The following is a 22,699-nucleotide window of genomic DNA, read 5'->3' on the forward strand; positions in this document are numbered from 1 at the left end:
TTGCCAGTTCGCGCAAATGTTCGCCAAAAATCAAAATATTTTAATTTTTGGCGAACATTTGCGCGAACTGTTCGTGCGTGTATGGCGAAATAGCTCATAATCGTAGTAATTTCTGAACGGAACAGACGTGCGCGGAAAAGTAAAATGGACAATAAAAAATTTCTGAGTGAATTTATTGAATCTTCTCTCTTTTTTACGCTTAATTGCCACAGCGAGCAATATTGCTGCAGCACAATTGTTGTCCGTATTCATCGCTGTCTGAAAGAGAACTAATGTTCGGCCAAAATTTCGTATGGTGTATGGCCAAAGCTGCGAACAAGATTGCGTAATGTTCGCGGAAATGTTCGTGTCGTGTATTTGGCGCTTTAGCAATGCTTTCGCAGTTCACCATTATATCGATATATTACTTGTATATGATTATAATATAGTAACCGAGGCCCTTTGTAAATTTTCTTTAATATCAATACCAAAAAAAAAAATAAAAATTAAAGGAATATTGTATAGATAATTAATTTCTAAATATTATATTTGGGAGACGCATTTTCAATTAACATATGGAATTATATAAATACAAAAAGTGGGCGTCGTTATTACCCGATTCCGTTCATTTAAACAAAAACAACGAATGACCCAGTTACTAAAACCAGAATTCGGACAGGATTTGGTGTATTTGTCTCAAAAATAAAGTAGTATTAAATTTTTATTTAACTTATTGCTAACCACTGTTGCCGCTATTGATGCAAACACAATAGTAGGATAGCTCAACTATTGAGTATATTATGGTCGCCTTGTTTTGAATGATTATTCAAATTAAATGCCGGTCTGAAATTCATTATGAATAACCTATTTGTTTTCTAGATAGCATTGTTTTTCATTTATTCGTGATATTATTTACAATTACAAGCTTTAAGAAAACACTGTTATTATAAAGAAAAGTAAACAACAATTTTTATAAAGTTTATTATAGTTTAATTACATAGATATTATATTTGAAGTTAGTTTTGGATATAAACAGGGTTACATTAGTTTCAATCACCAGTAATCATAAACATATCCACTCAACAATGAAGTCCTTCATCACAACTGTAATCGCAATCGTATCCTTCGCTGCTGCCTTTATTCCTGAAGGTCATCCATTTAATGACTACTATTAATAATTTTAATAAACTTAAATAAATTTTAATAAAATTTGATGCAAAAAAAGTTTTTCATTCAATGTGTGAGTACGTATTAGAGATATACGCCGCCGATAAATGCCGCCGCCGCCGCCGACTTTCGTCGATTTTCGCACGCCGCCGCCGAATGTCAAAAGTGTGACGGACTTTTCCTTGACTTTGCCGGGGTTGGCCTCAGTCCGTCCAGGGTTCCTGGAAGTAGAAATTCCTAACGGTCCTTCTGAAAGAATAACTCTGTTTTGTTCGATACAAAACGTTATAAAAAATTATTTATTTGATAAAATTCTACTTTTCTACTCCTAGGCTGATTTCCTTGCTCTATAAGAGGTGACGGAGGTGATAAAGCCCTCGGCCAACCTCTGCGGTCGAATGAAGTGATAAAGCCTCCAGACGAGTATACTCTAAGTACAAATGAAGTGAAAAAGCCTTCAGGTGTACTCTTGGTCGGTAGTGATAAAGCCTACCGACTCGTATGCCTGCCTCCTAATCTCTGAATTTCAATGCGAACTCGTCGCCCTTATATACTAATTTTTGCACGCAGGCAAACGGTTATTTTATAACAACAACTTTGAACTAATGGTATTAACAATATAAAACAACTGTTAATCCGGTAAATATTTCCTTCCCATGAATTTCCATGCACCATAATGCTCCTTATTGAATACAATGCCTTTGTACTTGCTCATACTGTGCTTTCCAGGCTTTGGTTTATATATTGTGTGTTTGTATATTTGCTTGTGGTCACCTGATTCTAATATTGTGTTTTGCTTTGCCCAATGCTTCTGCCTTCTGTTGTATGGCGTGCGTTGGTGTGTTATATGCTAGTGCGTAAATATGTATAACGAAATTTCAATTAGTAGCGGCGCTTATTTTGACGACTTGCTGCTGATCTCCGTTCACTTAAGTTATTATGTATGTTGTATTTGTAACTGGGTACATTGGATTTTGAGTGTGCAAAGGGTTGATCGACCGCTGCATTTTTATGTTTTGTGCGTATCTACTTTCCAAATATTTAATGCATGTTAGGGTGATCCTATATTCAAAGTTTATGTTTGCGAAAATGTAAATATTTGGCTTGCGTGCAAAAGTGCGCAAGTGTAATTTGTTCTTCATTTTAATAATTATCAATTCAACGTACAACCGAATATATGTATTTAGAGTATAATTCATAAAGGTATACATATGTATATTTCATAAAAAATGTATAAGTGGTAAATTCAAATATAAACTCCAAGTTATTTCAAAACGTATCTTCTTTAGAAAAATGTATGGATATGTGTATGTTGTGAGGATACAAAGTCCTCGACTTTGGGGTCCTCACACTCCCCCCTCACCTTCCGCAATGAGACTCACCGTCACCAGGTCGGTGCGCGTGATCCGTACGCGGAAGTGGTGTTTGCCCATGCTGATTCGTCGTCGCTGCCGTCGCTGGCCATCAGGCTCAATATGTCGCTGTTTTTGTCGTTGAGGCTGCCGTTGACCCAGCTGGCCTTACGGCTTAATTCTTTGCTGTCGTCGTTGTGGTTGAGGCTGCCGTTGACCTCGCTGGCCTTACGGCTTAATATTTCGCTGCCCTTCCCGTCGGCGGTATGTGTGATGCCAGTCTATAAAATAAATGAAAAACTGGTGGATTTTCCTTAGGGTGTTCCCGCCATGTATAGTGGATTTTAAAAAAACGTGGTATATCATACGCATAGTTAAAGAGTATTGTAACGAATTTACTTGCAAATCCTCTTATTTGCAATCCTCTGCTAAGTTCGAATCACTAAACTGTTGAATAAATAACTCCAATATTGAATAATGGAAAAATGGCCTTTATTAAAGTACTTCACAATAACACTTATACTTTGCTACTCGCTGGCTTAATAACCAAACTGATTGATAACTCAAATTAAACTCTACTATTGGCCGCCAGATCGCGTGCTTAATCAATAACTGATTGATTGCTCAACTCAAACTGAATTCTTCTTACTCGCCTGCATCGCTTTTATAGTTTACGCTGCATACTTCTAGGCTCTTCGATTTCCAGAAGTTACTAGTTGTTTCGGCTACAAAATCGCCAGCCACAACTACGTGCACAAATTATTGCTCTCTTTTGTGACAACTCAGATAAGGTATATGCATGTGTTTGTAGTTTACAGTCTCCCGCACACACATAAGCGTATAAGTAAATTCATCGGTGTGTGACATCTCATCTCTCGCTGCCTTGTATGTAAATGTTGCTCCTCGGAATGTGTACATATGTGTAGACGCAATTATTGATTCGTTTATGTAGATACATAATGATTGAATTATTGATGTGCATTCACGTCACTGCTTAGATCGGCTTAGAGCTGGCAGCACTCCTTAGTTTTGCTAATATTCGTAACACTGCCCTCCACCTAAGTCTGATCGTCCCGATCAGACAAATCTCCCAATCTAAACGCCGCTAGCATCTCCAAATGTACCACCCTTCTAATCCGTGGTTTCCCAGTGGTTTGTATGCGGTAGATGGTATCACTGATCTTCTTCACAACTTTGTACGGGCCTTCCCAACTGCACCGAAATTGGGCTGGAACACCTTTCCGCCGGTGAGGGTTGTTTAACAGTACCAAATCTCCATTCCGGAAACCTTCCGAATTATTTTCCCTGTCGTACCTGTGTTCCATCTTACTACTCATTATTCTGGATCGTTCTCTCGCACTCTGTTGCTTGGCCAATGAAGAACTACTTTGTAGAGCTTGTTCTTGACGGATTGGCTTCACATACTCAGTATCATTCCGACGTTTCCCAACAAAAGTGCGCGCTGGCTTGAAACCATCCTTGCATTCTTTCTGAAAAATTCTTTCAGTCATTTTAGTGCGTCCATTAGGGTTTGTTGATGCCGTTCTTTTCCTCGCAGGTACTTTTAATTTCGCTTTATTTAGCACATTCGACCCATCAACCTTTGCTCAATCTACTTTCCTTGATTTTCGTGGTCTCTGTCGAATCTCCTCCACCAGCACTCGCTTACTGCTGAACCCTTTTTCCAAACTGAAGTTAAGTGGCACATCTTGGTTCTCATAATGCATCACCCTTCTCTGCATATCGATCTTGATGTCATGGTCAACCAAGAAATCCACTCCCAATATAACTTCATCAACAATCTCCGCCACAACAAATTTGTGTAGAACCATGACCTTCCCAATCAATACTTCACATATCACTTCTCCCTGAACTTGGTTATACTCGCCAGTGACCGTACGCAACTTTGCTCCAGGTAACGGTTTTACTCTCCTGTTGACCAAGTCAGATCGGATCAAGGAATGAGATGCGCCCGTATCTACAGTCAGTATTCGTTCGTTGCCATCCACATTCCCTCTGACGGTAAGACTGTTCGATTTTTTACCAATTTGCGACACAGATATCACAGGGCATTCAATAGCCGGATCTAGCTCTCTACCTCTTACTCGCTTTTGCTCATCTCCTCCAGCTTTGCGTTTATGGCCACCCACATTGTTGGAACTATTAGGACCAAGATCGCAATGACGTGCAATGTGACCTGGGTTGCCGCACTTGAAACATTTAATAACTCCGGCATTCTTCTGTTGAGATCCCTTCCGTGCTTCCAAAATTGTTTCTACCCACTCTGGCCTTTCTACTTCCACACGGCGTGCTTTGAAAACTGGCTTACACAGAAGCGACGCTGTTTCCTGAATCAGAGCATGCGATACCGTTTCAGCAAATGTTAGTTTTGGATTCGCATATGTAGCCCGCTTCGTTTCCACATCTCGTATGCCATTTATAAAGCTCTGAATCTTTACCCTTTCAGTGTATTCTACGGGTGCGTCTGCATTTGCAAGATGAGCCAATCTTTCAATATCTGAAGCAAACTCCTGCAATGTCTCATTTGCTTTTTGGTAGCGGTTATGCAACTCAATTTGGAATATCTGTTTTCTATGCTCGCTTCCATAACGTCGTTCTACAGCAGCCATTAATGCTTCATAATTGTTCCGCTCTCCTTCGGGAATCGTCTGTAGGATTTCCGCTGCTGGCCCCTTCAATGCCACGAACAGTGCAGCAACTTTATCTTCCGCATTCTAGTTGTTCACTGCTGCGGTCTTCTCAAACTGTAGCTTAAAGACCTGGAAAGGAACAGAACCGTCAAAGGATGGTGTCTTTACCTTTGGATTACTCGCTGAAACAGCTGGGCGATTTAGTTGTAACTGCTCCATACGACCTTTTAAATCATTTACTTCTGCCTGAAATTGAGCCATTTTTGCATCCTGCACTTCCAGTTTTGATGATACCTGTTCCAAAATTTCTGCCGACATTTCAGATATACGTGCCTCTTGCGCTTCCAATTGAGATGCCATATATGTCTTTTGGTCTTCCAGTTGAGATGACACTTGCGACGTCATTTCTGAAATACGTGCCTCCTGTGATTCCAGTTGGGATGCCATATATGTCTTCTGGAGTCGGAATGTTATATTTGTCTTTTGTTCTTCCAGTTGGGATGTTATATTTGTCTTTTGTTCTTCCAGTTGGGATGTTATATTTGTCTTTTGTTCTTCCAGTTGGGATGTTATATTTGTCTTTTGTTCTTCCAGTTGTGATGACATGTTGGTGGATATTTGTGATGACATTTCGGACATTTGTGCCGATATTGCAGCCAATATCATGTTCAAGTCTGTGTTTGTAACTGTCTGCGATGTTTCGTTTTTCTCTTCAATTTTTGTTGTTGTTTCGTCTCCATCAGGATAAAAGACAAACTCGTCCACATCAATTCCTTGCGACTCCATTACCTCTCGTAGCCGTGCTTGAAGTTCGATCTTATTGCCGGTTGTATTTAATCCACGGTTCTCCAACTCCTTTTTCAGTTGCTGGATCTTCAATTCACTGAACTTTTCCATGTCCAAGTTGTATTCCCAATCTTCGGAATTTATTCAACAATTCCTCTTCTGACACCAATTGTAACGAATTTACTTGCAAATCCTCTTATTTGCAATCCTCTGCTAAGTTCGAATCACTAAACTGTTGAATAAATAACTCCAATATTGAATAATGGAAAAATGGCCTTTATTAAAGTACTTCACAATAACACTTATACTTTGCTACTCGCTGGCTTAATAACCAAACTGATTGATAACTCAAATTAAACTCTACTATTGGCCGCCAGATCGCGTGCTTAATCAATAACTGATTGATTGCTCAACTCAAACTGAATTCTTCTTACTCGCCTGCATCGCTTTTATAGTTTACGCTGCATACTTCTAGGCTCTTCGATTTCCAGAAGTTACTAGTTGTTTCGGCTACAAAATCGCCAGCCACAACTACGTGCACAAATTATTGCTCTCTTTTGTGACAACTCAGATAAGGTATATGCATGTGTTTGTAGTTTACAGTCTCCCGCACACACATAAGCGTATAAGTAAATTCATCGGTGTGTGACATCTCATCTCTCGCTGCCTTGTATGTAAATGTTGCTCCTCGGAATGTGTACATATGTGTAGACGCAATTATTGATTCGTTTATGTAGATACATAATGATTGAATTATTGATGTGCATTCACGTCACTGCTTAGATCGGCTTAGAGCTGGCAGCACTCCTTAGTTTTGCTAATATTCGTAACAGTATATTTATGGGATATTTATGTAATTGTGGTTAGAGTTTACCGAGTTTTTATTCGTTGATCCGACTTCCGGGTAATTCTTGATATGAAATTTCTTCGTGTATAATTTGACACTGTCTCGGTTGGGCATGTCCGTTACTACCGATTTCATCCGGATTGAAGTAGAATCTTACAAAATAGTCTGTAATTCCGCAGTTGTCTCGGGGTGTGTGTTCGTTTAAGGCTGCCATAGCGAACTGCCTTCCCAGGTGTAATCTTGTTCCATGCGCCGGTTCTCTGGCGATCTGTAATTTATTTTCTGGAAATATTCGTACCTGATTCTCCGCAATGTTTTGTACTTGACCGTCTCTGTATGCTATCAGCTGTTGACTTGTACCTTGGTTCTCTCCGTGTTGTCTCTCGGTCTCTTCGCTGACTCGTGTGAGCGTACCGTAAATGGCTACCTCGCTGTTATTTTCCTGTTGTTGTACCTCGGGCTTGTTGTTTGCTGTTCGATTGGACAATGTTGACGCGGTTTGATCTTCACTAGCGCCCTTTTTGTATCTCTCTTTATGACTTTGCTTCCTGGATTCGTTGTTGTCGGCGGCGTCGGTTGCGTGGTATGCTTTCAGCTCACTTAGGTGGGCTGTCCTCCTCCTTCCTCTGAAGACTTTGTCTAGCTCTACGATCACTGGTGACACAAAGTTCATTACCCGGTGAGGTCCACTGTACCTTGGCGCTAGTTTGGCCGTAAAGTTATCTACCGCTTTTGATAGCTGATGCTCCTTTACCAGCACTAGGTCGCCTATCGCCGGTCGCCATTGCCTTCTTCTTAAATTGTAATACTTCGCTTGCTCTATAGATGCTCTCTCTTGCTTCCGTCGTACCATCTCGAATATTTCTTTCATCCTCGTTGACTTCTCTCCTGGGTTCGCTAATTTCTCACCTGTACCAAATGTCTGCTCATCGTTAAGGCTGTTGGGGATTACGGTTCCCTCCCTTGTACTATGTATGCTGGACTGTAACCTGTCGATTCCCATACACTTGTATTCAATGCCAGCGTTATCTCTGGTAACAACTCATCCCATGACTTCTGCTCTTTTCCCGTAAATTGTACTATCATCCTCTTGATGTTCCTGTTTGCCCTCTCTGTCGGGTTCTCCTGCGGTGTGTACGGTGCGGTTAATTGGTGTTTCACGCCAAGTTCCTCTAAGAATCTCTTAAAAAGTCTACTGATAAACTGTGCTCCGTTGTCCGTAATAAATACTTTTGGAACACCGAACCGTGCCAAAATCCTCTCTCGAAATCCTCTTATTAAACATTCTGTCGTTGCCTTTCTAATTGGTATTACTTCTACCCATTTTGAAAATTTGTCTAAGAATACTAGTGCCATTGTGTTTCCATGCTTCGATCGTGGCATTGGACCAACAAAGTCTGCACAGACTGTTGCCCAATGCTCCTCTGCAATCTTCGTTAGCATCTTACCTGCGGCTGGCTGTTGACTCGGTTTGTAAATTTGACATGTGTGACACTGCTGTACGTACTTTCTTACATCCCTGAACATTCCTGGCCAATAGTAACGTGTTGTTGCTCTTGCTATCGATTTTCGGATGCCCATATGCCCTGCGCTCGGTGTGTCGTGGATCTCCTCTAGCACTCTGCGTCGCTGTGAAGTCGGGACACACAGCTTCCATGGCACTGCATCTTCGCCATCCACCTGACTTCCTATGCGTCTGTACAACTTTCCTTCCTCGATAACGTACTCTGGGAATTTCTCCGGGGCCTTCCTTACATCTTCCATCTTAGCTTTAAGCCACTTAAACTCGTCTTTTCCGTCGTCCATCGTCAACGTACCCAACTGCTCGTCCATCGGTTGTCTTGATAATGCATCTGCCACAACGTTCAACTTTCCTTTTCGGTACTGTACGTCAAATGAGTATTGCTGTAGTTCCAGCGCCCATCTCGCAATCCGACCAGTCGGACTCTCTATCGCATTCAACCATTTCAACGCTAGGTGATCTGTTATTACTGTAAACGTGTATCCTTCTACGTATGGCCTCATCTTTCGTATTGCCCAGACTATTGCCAAACACTCCTTTTATGTCGGTGAGTAGTTCATCACTGCCTTGTTTAACCTGCGGCTTGCATATGCTATTACTCGCTCTTCGTCGCCTGAACCTTGCGTAAGTACTGCACCAAGACCAAAATCACTTGCATCCGTCTGTAAACTAAACTTCCTCGAAAAATCTGGACAAGCGAGTACCGGTGCCTGCGTCAGTGCTGCCTTGAGTGCTTCGAATGCTGATTGTTGCTCTTCAGACCACCTCCACTTACTACCTTTCTTAAGCATAGATGTTAACGGGTGTGATACTTGTGAAAAATCCGGCACGAATCTTCTATACCATGACACGACTCCTAGAAAACGTCGTAACTCTCGTATATTCTTCGGTGGTTGCAGTTCTTTGATGGCTGCTATCTTGTCTGGGTCGGTATGGATGCCTTCCTCACTAACGACATGACCTAGATATTTTAACCTTTTCTTAAAAAACTCACATTTTTCCGGGTTTATCCTCAGGTTCGCTCTATACAGCCTTCGAAATACTTCTGTTAAATGTGCAATGTGCTCTTCCAATGTTTTGCTTGTAATGATAATATCGTCGAGGTATGCAAACGCGTATGGCTCCAGTTCTGGTCCTATCACACGATCAAGTGCTCTCTGAAAAGTTGCTGGGGCTGAGTGTAAGCCAAATGGCATCACCCTCCATTGGTATAGTCCACGCCCAGGTACTGTGAATGCGGTGTATTGCTTGCTGCTTGCTTCCATAGGGATTTGCCAATATCCATTTTTCAAGTCCAAGCTACTGATAAATCTCGCGCTTCTTAATTTGTCCAAGATATGTTGTATACGAGGTAAAGGGTATGCGTCTGGTACTGATCTTGCGTTTAGTTGACGGTAGTCTACGCAGAGTCTCCATTTGCCATTCTTCTTCTTTGCCAAAACTATGGGTGCGCTGTGCGGGCTATTCGATGGTTCGATGCAACCTTTTTCGATCAGCTCGTCGACTTCCTTGTTGATAATTTCTTGCATTTTCGGATTCTTCGGATAGTACCTTTGCTTAATTGGACGGTCGTCTCTCATAACTATTTTGTGTGTGGCCACGTTGGATACTCCTGACATCTTTGCAAATACCTGTAATTCTTGGCTCAGAAATTTACTCACCGCATCTTCTGTCTTGCTAGTTGCTATCGCCGCCATTGGGTTGTGTTCCTTGAAATCTTCGCTATTTGTTTCGACCATAGTTGTACATGTCACTACGTTTTGCTTCCGTTCGTCTACTCTCAACGTTATTTCTTGACCACCACATCTCATCTCAAAGTTCTCCTTCGCCAGATAGTCCGTGCCAATTACCACCTCATCGCCCAGTCCCGGTAAGATTAGCATCTCGTTCCTCTGTACTTTATCACCCATTCTTAATTCTGCATCTACCGCTTCTTTGATTATTATTGCTCTGCCATCGCCCATTCTTACTCGCGTCTTTAGTTCCTTGAATTTGCCAGTTTTTAATCTTCTCGCCATTGCATCACTTATAAAGCTCCTCGTCGCTCCCGTGTCAATCGCTGCTACCGCTTCTTCTCCGTTCACATACGTTGTTACCAATATACAACCCTTTGTGTATTTGAACATGTCTAATCTCTCCGAGGTTGCACTTCCGAAGACCCCATCCCTCGGTTCCAATGTGGTCTCTGGTCGTTTCCCTGTGGCTTCCTACAACAATCACGAGTGAGCACGCCTATCTTACCACAAATCCAGCAAAATTCTCTTCTTATGCCTCGGCACCCGTATGAGAAGTGACCACCTCTTCCGCATCGTCTGCAGGCCGTTCTTGTATCTACATATTCTTGTTGTGGCTCTGACCTCTGCTGTTTTTGGATTTCTACTCGCTCTTCCTGTCTTTGTTCTGCCTGGAGACACTGGTACTGACCTTCTTGCCGCCGTGGTATGAATGGCCTTGTGGTTGGTCGCATTGGTTCCCTGTCAGGAATAATATTTTCATAGTCTTGAGCTAAACTTACCAGCTCCTCAAGATTGCTGACCTCGCTTCGCTTTATGTATAGTTGGTACTCTCTGCGCGAGTTTCTGTAGATGCGGGTTAATTTCTGCTCCTCGGTGTAGCCGGCGTGACGCATGATTCCTTGTAGTGCCAAGACATAATCTTTAAATAGCACACCTTGTCGTTGTACGCGCATACGAATTTCATCTTCCAATTGCTCTAAGTATCGGGAGCTTAGGAAGAACTTCGGGAAGTCCTTCTTGAAGGCGTCCCACTCCTGCCAATGCCGGTTGTTATTCCTGTACCATACCAATGCTTTGTCCTTCAATAACTCCGGCAGCGCTTTTGGAATTGCGTTGCGGTTGATTTCATACCCATCTGCTAGCTCCTCCACTCTTTCGATGAATCCTAGGGGATCTTTGCCTCCGTCGTACTTTAATCCCCACTTCCTTACTCTGTCCATGGTCGTTGCATATGTGCCAGGGTGTTGAATATAATTTGTCGTTGCGTACATACCAGGCTGCTGAATAAAATGTACCGGCGGTTGTCCGACCTCCAATTGATTGGGTGCACCATTTGCCTGTTTATCATTTCTTGGTGAATTTAGTTCGTTGCTTGTCTTTGACGCTTGTGGATTTGTTAGCCGGGCATGCCGAATCGCCAACCCTGTGAATCGATCCCGTAAGTTCTCGTTATCCTTCTCCTCTTGGATGAATGTCGCCAATCGTTTTCTTAGTTCGTCAACCGTTCCGCCATCCTCTAGCCCAAATTCCGTGCTGTAGGCTACCAGATCCTCTCGAGTGAGATAGTATACCCACGATACCTTTACCATTGTTATGTTTTATATCCTCGTCGTATTAACCCATAAGTGTGTGAACCTTGTTTCCCCTTCGTTTCTGAGTTTATCATAAAATTTGCTCTATTTAACCTGCTCGGGCGCCAAAATGTGACGGACTTTTCCTTGACTTTGCCGGGGTTGGTCTCAGTCCGTCCAGGGTTCCTGGAAGTAGAAATTCCTAACGGTCCTTCTGAAAGAATAACTCTGTTTTGTTCGATACAAAACGTTATAAAAAATTATTTATTTGATAAAATTCTACTTTTCTACTCCTAGGCTGATTTCCTTGCTCTATAAGAGGTGACGGAGGTGATAAAGCCCTCGGCCAACCTCTGCGGTCGAATGAAGTGATAAAGCTTCCAGACGAGTATACTCTAAGTACAAATGAAGTGAAAAAGCCTTCAGGTGTACTCTTGGTCGGTAGTGATAAAGCCTACCGACTCGTATGCCTGCCTCCTAATCTCTGAATTTCAATGCGAACTCGTCGCCCTTATATACTAATTTTTGCACGCAGGCAAACGGTTATTTTATAACAACAACTTTGAACTAATGGTATTAACAATATAAAACAACTGTTAATCCGGTAAATATTTCCTTCCCATGAATTTCCATGCACCATAATGCTCCTTATTGAATACAATGCCTTTGTACTTGCTCATACTGTGCTTTCCAGGCTTTGGTTTATATATTGTGTGTTTGTATATTTGCTTGTGGTCACCTGATTCTAATATTGTGTTTTGCTTTGCCCAATGCTTCTGCCTTCTGTTGTATGGCGTGCGTTGGTGTGTTATATGCTAGTGCGTAAATATGTATAACGAAATTTCAATTAGTAGCGGCGCTTATTTTGACGACTTGCTGCTGATCTCCGTTCACTTAAGTTATTATGTATGTTGTATTTGTAACTGGGTACATTGGATTTTGAGTGTGCAAAGGGTTGATCGACCGCTGCATTTTTATGTTTTGTGCGTATCTACTTTCCAAATATTTAATGCATGTTAGGGTGATCCTATATTCAAAGTTTATGTTTGCGAAAATGTAAATATTTGGCTTGCGTGCAAAAGTGCGCAAGTGTAATTTGTTCTTCATTTTAATAATTATCAATTCAACGTACAACCGAATATATGTATTTAGAGTATAATTCATAAAGGTATACATATGTATATTTCATAAAAAATGTATAAGTGGTAAATTCAAATATAAACTCCAAGTTATTTCAAAACGTATCTTCTTTAGAAAAATGTATGGATATGTGTATGTTGTGAGGATACAAAGTCCTCGACTTTGGGGTCCTCACAAAAGTACCGGTGCGGTACTATATTTTCTACTTATTTAAGACTGTTAGGCCCTTTGTTGTTCATGTCGAAAATTGGTCCGATGTAGTCGAAATGGGAATCAACAGATTCGCATCACTGCCAGTTATAAGAATCAAATTTCGAAACTTAACTCTTTCTAACCCCTTAAAAGTTAATTAAAAAGACAGGCGCTTTCCATGCCGGTTTACCACGTATTTTGCATCACCAAATTCACCAAGTTATTAAAACAAAACACTAAAAGAAAAGTTATATTAAAAATGTAAATGCTCATTTTGCATAATTTTTTCAAAAAATTAATAGAGAACACTGAATTCAAATAAAATGACCCAAGTCGAGCATGATTTCGAATTGTACTTAAGTTGTTAAAGAGGAAGTTACCCGAAAAAAGTACAGATTTTCACAAAATAATTGTATTTTGCTCTGTTTTGCTGTTGCGATTATTTACTAACAGCCCAGTGATGTCAACATTCGCCACAATATATTTGGCAGGTGAGGCTTTGTCCTTCGCTTTGTCCACACTCAAAGTGGTGAAGCAAAAGTGGTGTTCTGCTACCATAACGTAGGGGATAGTCGAACTAGTCGAAAAACTGAAGCTACGCGGTGATTCATAATGAATTCTTCTATCAAAAGGCCGGAAAACAACAGTTTGGACTGGGCATATAACCTTAACATCTTTCAACTTAAAATCGGTCGACTTTCATTCTAAAATGACGTTTTGGTTTAACGAAGGCTACTGAAATCAGTGTTTCGAACGCAAACATCTGCAAATTTTGGTCTGCATTTAAAAAAATTTATCCAGGGTCCTTGTAAAATTTAAATTATGTAAGATTATAATATTTTCACCCATGAGTTACGCAATGATATCCACTTGGACTGCTTATGATTTCGAGGGCGGCATTCTTGGCCGAATAGTTACTCCCTAGCGTTTCAAGGTGTTTCTCTGATAGTGCTCGGCAGCATAACGCAAAAAAAAATCTTTAGAAAGTCTTCGGAACTAAACATAGAGCTTCTGGGAAAGTGACGTCTGCGAAGCTATGAGTTCGAAGTCGTAGTCCTATAGGCTTCTGTTATGGCATGTGGTGTGAGGGCCGGAGGCGTGGTAGCGACTGGTGGTAGACAGTATTGCTACTGTGAAAAAAACAGTTTGGCGCGTTCATCAATAGGCCAGCGTTGGAGCTAATCGTTAAAACTGTACCACCAGAGTCACAACCGTAAGTCGCCTTTGTGCGTGACCAGCAAGGGGCCACAAATGATGTAAAGAAATTGTGTCGACAACGAGCATTAGGAGTTAGCCCAGAACATCTCCTTCGTGTGTCCATTTTAAGTACTTGAATTTTTTCGGCAGACGTAGCAGTACCAGTCCCTTAGACCGGGGTTAGGTTCGAAGGCTCCCTGGAGTAAATGACCGAAGAAAAGTCTCTCCACAAGGAGCTACTCCTAAAATTTTTGGAACGATCCGCGAGACTTTGAGGCAAAAACACCGGATCTTTCCGGAATGACCAAAACGTTCGTTTCCTTAAATACATACAAACAAAACCTTTTTTAAATAGAAAAATTAAGCTTTTTAAAGTAAGGATGCCGGCGTATGACAGCGCGCCGTCCAAGCCGCCGCTGCCGGTATATTATAGTGCCTACGCCGCCGCTGCCGATAAAGTGATCGGCGTAAACCTCTAGTACGTATACTTTGGAAAACTCGCTAACATGATAGTGTGCCATACCGACGACTCCAAAACACATCGGCAAAGAAGAGTTTGCCAATTCATTGCCGAGGGACATCCTCGTTTACTTTCCTACGGATTGCAGCCGTATGGTTTAAATTGAGCGTAGAAAATTAATCGTCGTCACACGAGAAAAACGAGATCACCTTAGTAAATCAAATATATCAGATACAAAAGTATATCATTTTTGTGAGCTGGGGGATAAACGCCAGTTCACATTATCTGCGAAAGCGCCGCTATGACAGAGACACACGCATCTAGGTGGCGTGACCCTTAATCGCTTCCTGATATGGGGTAAAAAGTCTGAAGAGCTCATGTAGCTTTTGATGTATCACAACCCGTGGTGTTCTTCCATTTTTGATGACCTTTGTTCACTTAAAACATTCTAATTTCCCCCTGGCTGTGCTGCATGGGACATGCATTCTTTGATTCTGATTATTTTCTCATTTCCTTCCGCTGAGCTCCTACGCACCAGTTCATCAGCCATTTTATTTCCCTTAGGCCGGGTTTTCCAGTGCCGGGTGTTCAGTATCCTGCCACTTCGGCCGATTAAGCTGAGATGAGCAGCAAAGTTGTATGTCATCAAACAAAGTGGCAAGTTTAAACTCTAGTCAACTTTAACTAGAGTTTAAACTTGCACTGAAAAACCAGGCATTAATGCACCTATGACCCGGAATCCAGATATCGAGTTTGCTTACATGCCCCTACTCGCTTTGAAGTAGTGTATGGTGCGGATAGCGGAGTTATTGCCTTCCCATGGATTTCCGAGCCTCGGATGATTTGCCAAATCGCTAGAACTTTTGCTTGAAACGCAAAACAGTATGACGGCAGTTTTAAGGACGTAGAAATCCCCAGGGAACGCGAACAGATACCAGCCCCCTGAGTCCACCACCGACGTTTCTGTATATATGTGCACTGTTCGTGTGTTAAGAAAGTTTTCTGACTAGAGTTGTAGATTTCGCAACAGTTTTTCGCCTCTCAAGCAACATCAAAATTTTAGAAATAAGGTTTTTCAATTAGAAGACAAATTTTCTAAGCGGCGTCGCCCCTTGGCAGTGTTTGGCAAACGCTCCGAGTATATTTCTGCCATGAAAAGCTCTCAGTGAAACATCATCTGCCTTGCAGATGCCGTTCGGAGTTGGCATAAAACATGTAGGTCCCGTCCGGCCAATTTGTAGGGAAAATCAAGAGGAGCACGACGCAAATTGGAAGAGAAGCTCGGCCTAAAATCTCTTCGGAGGTTATCGCGCCTTACATTTATTTATTTTTTATTTTTACCCTCTCCCGATATTTTAGGGCGCGTATTAGCAGTCGACCCCTTGTCTACACTTCCACAATGATTACCGAACAGTTACACGTATATATTGGTTTCAGGTAGGATTATCAAATAGCCCTCAAGCCACTCATAGCAACTTTCATCGAAGTCTGGGGTAGGCTTATAGCTAGAATTATGCTATCTACCCGCCATTGTTCTTGTAAGGTTTAAAGGCCAAATTAAACTTCCTTAGCCCTAACGCCATAATCGTAACCATACCCATATCCATATCAATCTCCAATTTGTTCGATTAATGGTGCTTTAACCTAAAAATGTGAAAATTTCAAAAAAATGAAGGAAACGCAAAAAATTACAAACATATTCCACAAAAAATAAGTCTCTTAGTCAAAACGTATCCAAAACAATAAATAAAATATATAAGAAGTAAATAAATGCGCCAACTCATATATTTTTAGGTTATGGATATGGCGAAAAACCAAAAACCAATTGGTTGGCTATGGTATTGTTATGGCGTTAGCGTTAAGGTATGGAACCATTAATCGATTAAATTGATTTCCATAAGGTAAGTTCGATTAGCTGTTTTGTCTGGTTATGGTTTTATGGTTATAAGACACTATTAATTAGCCCTTTAGTACTCAAACAAACTAAGGTTTAGTGATGGACGATATGGCGATTTTGAGCTATCAATGAAAATATATATGGCCATTTTTTAATCGCGTCTATTTTTTACAGCTATAGCCATGGTTCAACTATATACAGGTTGCTCATCTGTAAAGCAACAAAATATGTCTGTTCAAATTGTCAAAATCTGTGTATTGGGGTTGGTGCGAATGGTATGGAATGGAAACATAAAACTTAGCAGTTTTTGTATGTGTAAGTAAAATGTTGCCAATGTGTTGGTTTCATTTTGAGTTTGCATCTCCTTTTGACAATCCCTTCGACCATGCAATGACATAAATAAAATCAGCTGATGAGATGAGCCAACCTGTACATAATTGAACCATGGCTATAGCGATGGCTTTATTTTAACAAGCGATTCTATACAGAAGATATCAGTGAATATAGATATGGCTATATTTACAGCTATGGCGATCGCTTTAGTTTATCTTTAATAAGCGAATCTGCAATTATTTGTATACTTGTATATGAAAAATTTATGTTTAAGTTTCTTTACCTGAGTAGATTCAATGTTATACATTAATTTAAGTATACAGAATATATGAACCAAAATTCGAATAAAAAGAAAAAAATATGTAGCGTTTATTGTAAACTGATGTAATGTGAAAATCTTATTTTCTGAGATGTTATGATATATATTATTAACTGGCTGACGACAATATGTTCAGACTCGTATTACACTCAATGAGATGAAACTAGCTGAAATAGATGTCTATGCATCTTAGTTTTATAAATTTTGCTAATTGAAAATGCTGTTTTTAAATGTAAGATGAATCAACCCGAAATAAATCTGTATATGTAACACCATAAAAACATGATTTATTTATTATATTATACTACCCCGATGTATTCAGAAATACTCCATATGAATTTATTCTGAAAGTTGTATTTGGCTGCATAATATTTGTACAGTAAAGTGAATCAATTTTTAATGAAAAATACAGAGGAAAAAATATAGTAAATTCTTCAAACTATAATAAAAATATTCTTTAGCAGAAAATTTGCCACCCACTTCAGTGCCCTAGAAATTAGCTGGAGAATTCAACCATATAAAAACCAAATGACAAGGCTTGATTTGCATTCTCCCAAAACACTTAAATTTTGAGTTAATCTGTTTACAATAAAACGAGTGATATATGTTTCTATAATTCTTTTATTTTTCCATCAAAAACACAAATTTTATAAAGGCGTTAATGGGTACAGCCGATTTAAAAATCCGAAAGCGAAAATTAAATTTTTATTTCTGCAAAAGATATAAGCAAAAAATCGGGTCAAACTTCCATGTGGTTGTTGTTTTTTGCCACATTTGATGTACACACACACACACACTAATGCAGAAAGGTGTTCTGCGCGCATTTAGTTTTGATCCCCAAACCGGTGTCGGATCCACCCAGGGTAATTTTTTATAAGCGCGGCCGAAGGCAAAAAATTGTGCATCGGACCCCATACTTCGGACCCTCCCGGGCTCGTTTTATGGTTTTTGTAATAACTTTTGACTGAAATAAAATTTTTGATTTTCGCTTTCGGATTTTAAAACGGAGGTGTGGACGCGTCCTTTGAGAAATTTCGATAAAAATTAGGTGGTACACCGTCTTATAAAACGTTACCTTAGTTTCATGTCCGAATCAGTTTTAACAACCGTAAAATATGCTATTATTTTTTTGTTTATTTCTATACCATCCTGGGGCCCTATTCAGTAACTGTGATTTTTAAAATGTACACTTTTTCTTCATATAATTTGTATGAAAGAAAAATGTACATTTCAAAACTCATTGTATTTGGCTGCATAATATTTGTACAGTAAAGTGAATCAATTTTTAATGAAAAATACAGAGGAAAAAATATAGTAAATTCTTCAAACTATAATAAAAATATTCTTTAGCAGAAAATTAGCCACCCACTTCAGTGCCCTAGAAATTAGCCGGAGAATTCAACCATATACAAACCATATGACAAGGCTTGAATTGCATTCTCCCAAAAAACTTAAATTTTGAGTTAATCTGTTTACAATAAAACGAGTGATATATGTTTCTATAATTCTTTTATTTTTCCATCAAAAACACAAATTTTATAAAACCGTTAATGGGTACAGCCGATTTAAGAATCCGAAAGCGAAAATTAAATTTTTATTTCTGCAAAAGATATAAGCAAAAAATCGGGTCAAATTTCCATGTGGTTGTTGTTTTTTGCCACATTTGATGTACACACACACACACACTAATGCAGAAAGGTGTTCTGCGCGCATTTAGTTTTGATCCCCAAACCGGTGTCGGATCCACCCAGGGTAATTTTTTATAAGCGCGGCCGAAGGCAAAAAATTGTGCATCGGACCCCATACTTCGGACCCTCCCGGGCTCGTTTTATGGTTTTTGTAATAACTTTTGACTGAAATAAAATTTTTGATTTTCGCTTTCGGATTTTAAAACGGAGGTGTGGACGCATCCTTTGAGAAATTTCGATAAAAATTAGGTTGTACACCGTCTTATAAAACGTTACCTTAGTTTCATGTCCGAATCAGTTTTAACAACCGTAAAATATGCTATTATTTTTTGTTTAAGCCAACGTCCCATCTTATTTCTATACCATCCTGGGGCCCTATTCAGTAACTGTGATTTTTAAAATGTACACTTTTTCTTCATATAATTTGTATGAAAGAAAAATGTACATTTCAAAACTCATTGTATTTGGCTGCATAATATTTGTACAGTAAATTGAATCAATTTTTAATGAAAAATACAGAGGAAAAAATATAGTAAATTCTTCAAACTATAATAAAAATATTCTTTAGCAGAAAATTAGCCACCCACTTCAGTGCCCTAGAAATTAGCCGGAGAATTCAACCATATACAAACCATATGACAAGGCTTGAATTGCATTCTCCCAAAAAACTTAAATTTTGAGTTAATCTGTTTACAATAAAACGAGTGATATATGTTTCTATAATTCTTTTATTTTTCCATCAAAAACACAAATTTTATAAAACCGTTAATGGGTACAGCCGATTTAAGAATCCGAAAGCGAAAATTAAATTTTTATTTCTGCAAAAGATATAAGCAAAAAATCGGGTCAAATTTCCATGTGGTTGTTGTTTTTTGCCACATTTGATGTACACACACACACACACACTAATGCAGAAAGGTGTTCTGCGCGCATTTAGTTTTGATCCCCAAACCGGTGTCGGATCCACCCAGGGTAATTTTTTATAAGCGCGGCCGAAGGCAAAAAATTGTGCATCGGACCCCATACTTCGGACCCTCCCGGGCTCGTTTTATGGTTTTTGTAATAACTTTTGACTGAAATAAAATTTTTGATTTTCGCTTTCGGATTTTAAAACGGAGGTGTGGACGCGTCCTTTGAGAAATTTCGATAAAAATTAGGTGGTACACCGTCTTATAAAACGTTACCTTAGTTTCATGTCCGAATCAGTTTTAACAACCGTAAAATATGCTATTATTTTTTTGTTTAAGCCAACGCCCCATCTTATTTCTATACCATCCTGGGGCCCTATTCAGTAACTGTGAGTTTTAAAATGTACACTTTTTCTTCATATAATTTGTATGAAAGAAAAATGTACATTTCAAAACTCATAGTTACTGAATAGCGCCTCTGTGTTTCCGATTCTTTTAAATATTTATCGCATTCTGTTTTCTGCACAAGTGGACCAAAAACTTTCTCGTATTGATAACCATCTTCATAAAGCAATAGCACTTGTGATGGTTCATTATCTATACCTGGCATCTCTAAATACTGAAATGTTGCATCATCAATATTTTCCTTCCATAATTCCTCCGATTTGTTGTTGTTGTTGTTGTAGCGATTAGTTACTCCCCGAAGGTTTTGGAAAGTGTTATCGATGTGATGGTCCTTTGTCGGATACAGATCCGATACGCTCCGGTAACACAGCACCATCAAGGCGCCGGCCCGACCATCTCGGGAACGATCTATATGGCCACATTAAACCTTCAGGCCATCCCTCCCTCCGCACCCCAAGCTCCTCCGTGAGGAGGAGCCAGAGCCTCGTCTGTTAGTGAAACGGGATTCGCCGCTCGAAGGTGAGGTTGATAATTGGGTTGGAAAAGCTATATATTGCGTTACACAACCCCTTGAATCCCTCTCCAATGTGTTTATTTGTGATGCTGATATTTGTCGTGCACGCAACTGCTCTTGCTCGGTAGGCACCTTTACCAACCACGGCAAAAACGAGCGATCAGTTGTAAGTGGCTTCCATTGTTCTTTATCCCAATTCATATCTTTCAAAGACTTTCACGCTGCACATTGACTAAACTTTAAATTTATTCGTTTAAATAGATACACTTTTTAATATTTACTCCATTTTCAGCTTACCGGCATAACAAAACTACAACAGAATCAGCCTGTGGTGGGATGAATCTTAATATACATTGCGCCACACGAGTAACATTTTAGTACTGTTTTCCAAGTGGACCTTCAGAACGTAGGGTGCCTTCCCTATCTTTAGCCCTCACAGAATGTTTAACAATTTGGGATCCAATAGTGGAATTCACTAACTTATAACGATGCGATTTTTCGAGATTTTAATTAACGATTTTGTCGCTTTTCTTATCGATTGCACTATTCACTAACTTTGTTTTAACGACTCGAAATAGATGAAGTTGAATTTAATTTTCATAGTAGAAAGGATGCAGCACGGCTTAACGAAACTCAAAAAATGCGAAAACCACAAAAGGAATGCCAAAAATGAATTCTGTATACTAACTGCTTTTAAGTCATTAGCCGTGTTTTTTATACACGCGTATACGTTTAGGTGTGCGCGTGAAAAAAACGCCTATCCTCGCTTAGATATTACTTAGGAGACTCATCTAGCGGCAGTGGTTAAACAACTAGCTGCAGCCACAGGGTGTACCAAAAAGCCGAGACAAAACCCTCTGATGGTCATATACCCTATGATATACATATAGCTAAATCAGTTGCGATGAATTGTGGACACACATAGAATAAATAGAATTAGTGTAGAGGGTGAAACAAAAACACATATTTCAGTTACATCTGCGTATAATGCGTATTGAAATTTAGTAGTACACATTTTATGCGCAGCAATTTCAGAGGTGTATTTAAAGTTTGACGCTTAGCAGTCCATATAAAGTTTAAGCGCATAGACGTTTACGTAAAAAAACACGGCTATTATTGCGCAAGTTTTTACCTATTTTCAAAGAGTATACATTTGTTAAGAGGCGTCACTCGATACTTTGTTGTTGCCAAAGCAACCCTGTCATGTCGAATGTGATTCTCAAGGAAGTTTTGTTTAGTTTTTTTTAATTGAATCCTATATAGTTATGCGGTAAAGTGACTTTGCATAATTACGATTTTTGGAAAGAGAATTAATTAATTAATTTAATACAATCAGTAAAATAAACACAAATACCCCACGAAAATGTATAGAAGGCGTTTTTATAAATACATCTGATAAAAAAAACCAACGACTACCTTGAGAAAACATCGAGTAATTTGCTTTGGCAACAACAAAAGTATCGAGTGACGCCTCTTGACAAATATATACTCTTTGCTATTTTAACAAAAGGTAAGTAAATGCGGTATTAATTTCATATATCTCGCCATAACCAATTTCTCACACTAAAATAGAATGGCGTCAACAAGTAATAGCACTGAAAGAAGAAGACGTACCACAGAAGAGCAGCTAATTCAGATGGTTGATTATTTGATGGTAACTTCAGGATTAGCTGGATCTAGGTTTTTAAAGCTGCATGGAAAAACCGAATAAGACAAAAAGTGGAGCGAAATGTTCATCTTGTGATACAAAGTACTCATTTTGATTTATAAATAAAGCAGCTTTTTGTATTTGAAAGTATTTATTTAATGTTCCGATTTCCTTTCTTAACTAAAATTGCCAGAAATATTAATTTCGTGATTTTTAACGCGCCAAATTCACTTGCCGTTTATTTAACAACATAGCTGATCGTCGATAACCAAATATCGATGCAACGTAGTTACTGAATAACGAAATCGTTATAGTAATCGAATCGCAAATAAAGCGATGGCAAATGTGGTTAAACAAGTTAGTGAATTCCAATACAGATGTGCTTCC

General features: G+C 39.5%; 1 protein-coding gene across 1 annotated transcript in view; it reads right to left on the reverse strand.

Annotated features, from left to right (window-relative positions):
- LOC137250201 (arrestin domain-containing protein 17) overlaps positions 1 to 22,699 on the reverse strand; it is a 112,049-nt gene that overhangs the window by 46,519 nt on the left and 42,831 nt on the right. The window lies entirely within an intron of this gene.

The sequence above is a fragment of the Eurosta solidaginis genome, chromosome 1 (genome assembly GCF_040869045.1).
Source record: "Eurosta solidaginis isolate ZX-2024a chromosome 1, ASM4086904v1, whole genome shotgun sequence".
Taxonomy (NCBI): Eukaryota; Metazoa; Arthropoda; class Insecta; order Diptera; family Tephritidae; genus Eurosta; species Eurosta solidaginis.